Here is a 6,000-nt window from a genome sequence, read left to right on the forward strand (position 1 = left end):
TGAATTCCTTATATATTTTGGATATTAACCTTTTATCAGAAATTGGGTTTACAAATCTTTTGTCCCATTCTGTGGGGTTGCCCTTTCATTCTGTTGATTTTTCCAGTGCTGTGCAGAAGCTTTTTAGTTTCATGTAGTCTCACTTGTTTACTCTTGCTTTTCTTGTTTGTGCTTTTGGGATTGTATCTTAAAAAATCATTGCCAAGACCATTGTCAAGGAATTTTTCCCATTCGCTTTTTTTTCTAAGAGTTTCATGGTGTCTTACATTTAAGTCTTTAATCCATTTTGAGTTAATTTTTGTGAATGATGTAAGAAAGGGGTCCAATTTCATTCTTTTGCATGTGAATATCCAATTTTACCAATAGCATTCACAGAAGAGAGTATTCTTTCCCTATTGTGTATTTTTGGTGCTCTTGTCAAATATTGTGAGCCATATTGCATGGGTTTATTTCAGGGCTCCTGATTCTGTCCCGTTGGTGTGTGTCTGCTTTTATGTCAGTACCATACTACTTTGATTACTGTAGCTTTGTAATAAAATTAAAATCAGAAAGTGTGATGCCTCTGGTTTTATTCTTCTTTCTCAAGATTATTTTGGCTATTTTGGGTCTTCTGTGGTTCCACATGAATTTTAGGATTGTTTTTTCTGTTTCTATGAAAAATGCCATTGAAATATTTATAGGCTTTGCTTTGAATCTATAGATCACTTTGGGTAGTATAGACATTTTAACAATATTAATTCTCCCAATCCATGAGCGTGGGATATCTTTCCATTTGTTTGTGTCTTTTTGACTTTTTTTTCCCCATAATTGTCTTATAGTTTTCAGCGTATAGATCTTTCACTTTCTTGGTTAAGTTTATTCATAAGTATTTTATTGTTTTTGATGCTATTGTAAATGGGATAGTTTTCTTTATTTCTTTTTCAGATAGTTCATTGTTAGTGTATAGAAATGAAACTGATTTTTGTATATTGCTTTTGAGTCCTGCAACTTTACTGATTTTTTTTATTAACTTGAACTATTTTTTGGTGGAGTCTTTAGGGTTTCCTGTATGTAAGATCATGTCATTTGCAACCAGATGATTTTATTTCTTCCTTTCTGATTTGGATGCCTTTTATTTACTTTTGTTTAATTGCTCTGGCTAGAACTTCTAGTACTATGTTGAATAGATGTGGTGACAATGGGCACCCTTGTCTTGTTCCTGATCCTAGAAGAAAAGCTTTCAGTTTTCACAATTGGAGTATGATGTTAGCTATGGCTTTTCATATGTTTTCATATATGGCTTTTGTTATGTTGAGGTACATTACTTCTAGACCTAACTTGTTGAAAGTTTTTAATCACAAAATGATGATGAATTTTGTCAAATTCTTTTTATGCATCTTTTGAGGTGATCATATGAATTTTATTCATTATTCTGTTAATGTGGTGTATCACATTTATTGTTTTGTATATGTTGAACTACCCTTGCATCCCAAGAATTAATTCTATTTGATCATGATTCTTTTAATGTGCTGTTGAATTCAGTTTGCTAGAATTTTTTGAGAATTTTTGCATCGTGTTTATCCAGGATATTGGTCTGCTGTTCTTTTCTTGCAGAGCTCTTATATGGCTTTGATGTCAGAGTGATGCTGGCCTCAAAATAAGAGTTTTAAAGTGTTCTCTCCTCTTCAATTTTGGAAGAGTTTGAAAAGGATTGGCATTAATTCTTCTTTAAATGTTTGGTAGAATTCACCAGTGAAACTGTATGGTCCTGGGCTTTTTTTTTTTTTTTTAGTTAGAATGTTTTGCTTACTTATTCAGTCTCTTTACTTGGTAATCACCTGTTCAGATTTTCTATTTCTTCATGATTCAGTCTTGGTAAGTTGTATGTTTCTAGGAATTTAAACATTTCTTCTAGATTATCTAATTTGTTGATGTATAATTGCTCATACTGGTCTCTTACGATATTTTGTATTTTTGTGATATCTGTTGTATCATCTCCTCTGTCATTTATAATTCTATTTATCTGAGTCATCTTTCTTTTTCTTGGTTAGTATAGCTAAGGGTTTGTTGATTTTGTTTGTCTTTTCAAAAAACAAACTCTTAGTTTCATTGACCTTTTCTATTCTCTATTTCTCTTATTTTTGTTCTAATCTGCATTATTTCCTTACTTCTACCAACTTTGGGTTTGATTTGTTTTTTTTTTTTTTCCTAGTTCCTTTGGTGTGTAAAGTTAGGCTTTTTATTTGAGATCTTTCTTTTTTCTTAATGCAGTTGTTTACAGCTATAAATCTTCAGTTCTGTCAATATGGGCTTTATATATTTAGGTGCTTTTTAAATTCTTTTACCTTCCTGATGAATTCACCCCTTTGTCATTATATAATGACTTTTTTTGGTCTCTTGTGATCATTTCTACTTCAAGTCTATTTTGTTTGATATTGAGTATCAATAGCCACCCCTGCTCTCTTTTGGTTGCCATTGGCTGGAATATCTTTTCTATTCCTTCACTTTCAGCCTATGTGTGTCCTTAAAGCTAAAGTGAGTTTCTTATAGGCAACATATTGTTGGGTCTGGTTTTTTATTCATTCAGCCATTCTGTGTCTTCTGATTGGAGAATAAGTCCGTTTAAGCTAAAATAATTATTGATAGGTATGGACTTCCTACTGCCATTTTCTTCATTGTTTTCTGACTGTTTTATAGTTTCTTTCTTCCTCTCTTGCTGTTTTCCTCTGTGATTTGAGGATATTTTTGTGGTGGTTTCCTCTGATTTCTTTCTCTTAATCTTTAATGTATCTACTACAAATTTCTCCTTTGTGGTTACCATGAGACTTACATAAAATATCTTATAGTTGTAACATCCTGTTTTGAGTTAATAACAACTTACCTTCGATTGCATACAAAACTATACTTTTATTTCTCTTGGTCTTCAGTTACTTCAGTTACTTCTCTGTTTCCCTCACATTTTAGGTTCTTGGTGTTACAATTTACATCTTATTTACATTGTGTCTCTAATAACAAATTATTGTAGTTATAGTTATTTTTAATATGTTTACATTGTGGTTTGAAAGTTTGAAAGTGATTTATGTATCTCCATTACAGTATTAGAGAATTCTGACTTTGTTTATATATTTACCTTTACTGGTAACAAATATTAAAAAAGGCATTCATATATTGTTAGTGTCCTTTCATTTTACCTTGAAGAATTCCCTTTAGTTCATCTTATAAGACTGGTCTAGTGATGATGAACTCCCTTAGCTTTTGTTTGTCATATTTTTATTCATTCTGTTCTTTTCATTTACAATGCACCAAAATATGTGGCAACATTATTAAGGGTCTATCATTATCACAGAGCAGGAAAGGACCTCAGGAGTCATTTTAAAGATCTGTAAAGATTGGAGCCTGGAGTGGTGAAGTGACTCAAAACCATAATTCTAAAGATGGAAAGGGACCTAACAGAGTTATCTTCTTTTGAGACTGTAAACTCCTCTACAGCATTTCCACTAAAAGTTGACTGTTCTTGGCTAGTTCCCCTCCAGAGACAGAGAGCTGACAAGCTTCAGAGGTAGACTTCCTGTCATGGAGAGCTTGACCATTAGAAAGTTCCTCTTCAGGGGTGCCTGGGTGGTTCAGTCATTAAGCATCTGCCTTCTGCTCAGGTCATGATCCCAGGGTCCTGGGATTGAGCCCTGCATCAGGCTCCCTGCTGGAGCGGGAAGCCTGCTTCTCCCTCTCCCACTCGCCCTGCTTGTGTTCCTGCTCCCGCTATCTCTTTCTCTGTGTCAAATAAATAAATAAAATCTTTAAAAAAAAAAAAAGAAAGTTCCTCTTCAGTCAGCTGAAATATTCCTCCCTCTACCTTCTCCTCTGTGGTCTTTAGTCTGTCCTGAAAACATCCCTTGCCCTTAGCGAACAACGGCAGAGCAGGATGCTGGGCGAACCTAGAGTAGGAAGAATCCTGACAGGGACAGCCAAGCCTGACACAAATTCCAGCAACCCCAGGTACATCTACCCTGGTTGGGATAGTTCTCTGGATACAGTGAAACATTAACTATTCATAAGGCTTGTCCTGATTAGGAAAAGGAATACCTTTACATGGTCTAGTTTGGCTTATTAGAATTCTCTAACAGATTTTAGTAATAAAGACTTAGGTAATAATGTCTTATTTTGGTACTTCTGAGCATATATGTCTCTTTTGGACTCATTATGAGGAAGAAAGAGATTGGGAATTTAGACAGAATTTGGGGTATACCTGGTTCTCCTGGCCAAATCCCATTTTCATATCATCTCTCAAATTGATGATTTCTGAGAAGGTGAACATTGACATTGTACACCCTTTGGCTCACATAAATTATCCTTTTAATTCACAGAGTGCATCGTTAGGCTCACACCACACAGCCGCAGACTCCTTTCCTGGCTGCCTGATCCCTCATTGACCCCATCTCCTGACATTGTCGATGACTTTGGGCCTTCCACTTTTGAGTTCCTCCCCTTCTTATAAAAGTAGAAACCCTTTAACATCTTTGACCCAACACTTATTTATAGAGTTCAGGACCTCGCCAGCACCCCCAGATTTCTTGTCTACCAAAGTTTGCCATAGAGAATAGGGTCTTCAACATCTTTATTGGCATATCTTGAAAGCATCCATGGTCATCACATGGCCTTTTTACTTTCTTACCAAGAGGCAGCTTATAAACCTAACTGACCCATATCTACAAATCCCATATGTACAGTTGTTCTTAATCACGTAAACCCCTTCCTTCTCAAAAGCTCTCTCATCCACACTGTCCTATTGTAATGGCAAGATGACTACTTTCGTAGAAGGAGCTAGGACACATAACCCCTGCTCAGCTTCTAACCATCTTGAAGACAACTTGCTGGAGGGCCTCAAGGTTTCCCAGATGGTTGGATATACCACATGTGGAGTCTGTGAATATCTCACATCCAGCCCACTGAAGAGCAAGTATTTTGTGGGGAAGCTACCCTGGACCTCAAGAATATTTTTAAAGAAAGAAATAATGAAAACCTCTCAAAGTACAAATCCTAGGAAGCAAGGTGACTGACATAAAACTTTCCATTATGTTTGAAACTATTTATTTGAACAATAAGGTATAGGATGGAATTTGTGCTGAATTTCTTACTAATGGGTCTTTGGAAGAGATATTCACTGCCTGCTGTTGTCCAGATATTTTCTCAAGAGAATTACTGATCACCACAGTGCATGTTACTTTGGCCAAAAATAAAATCAGATGAAGAAAAATTTGGTCTTCAAGTGACATTAGTCATTATTATAATAATAATGGTAATAGCTAACTATGTAAGAGCTAGTTGAGTTGTAGGTGCTTATATACATTATCTTTAATCCTTACATCTCCAGGAAAATGTGTATTATTGGTAGTAGTGATAAGATGGCAGAATGTTTTGCTGAGATTTCAAATCCATGAGTTCTTGATTGGCCACCTGTCTTGTCTGACACCAGTTCTGCTAGCTCCATGGGCAATGTACACATGGACAAAGCTAGTCAGGGGAAAACTGTTTATAACTATAGAGAAAGCTGTGGTACTGAGTCTTCCACCTTGGGGAGAAAGGCTAGACCAGGTCTGAATCCTAAGGACCAACTCTGTGCTCCTGGATGGACTAAGGCCTACTTGAGAAAACATCCTAGCTCATTCTGAGAGCTATTATTGCCATGAGCAGAACCAAGGAAGGACACACCCAAGAGAAAAACATAAAGGGAAATAGAGTGTTTTCCTAAGATCTAGTGCAATAACCTTCAATCTCCCACCCTCCCATCCTTACGAGAGTAATGGTAGAAGAGAGCAGTTTCATAAGCTAGGGGAGTCCTTCTTAGCCAACTAGAGTAATAGACATAATCATTCCAAAAAGGAAAATGGAACTGGAGGGTATTATGTTGAGTGAAATAAGTCAAACAGAGAAAGACATGTATCATATGATCTCACTGATATGAGGAATTCTTAATCGCAGGAAACAAACTGAGTGTTGTTGGAGTGGGGGGTGGGGTGGGAG

Source organism: Leptonychotes weddellii, chromosome 14 (assembly GCF_054177405.1).
Source record: "Leptonychotes weddellii isolate Sample4059 chromosome 14, ASM5417740v2, whole genome shotgun sequence".
NCBI classification, from domain to species: Eukaryota; Metazoa; Chordata; class Mammalia; order Carnivora; family Phocidae; genus Leptonychotes; species Leptonychotes weddellii.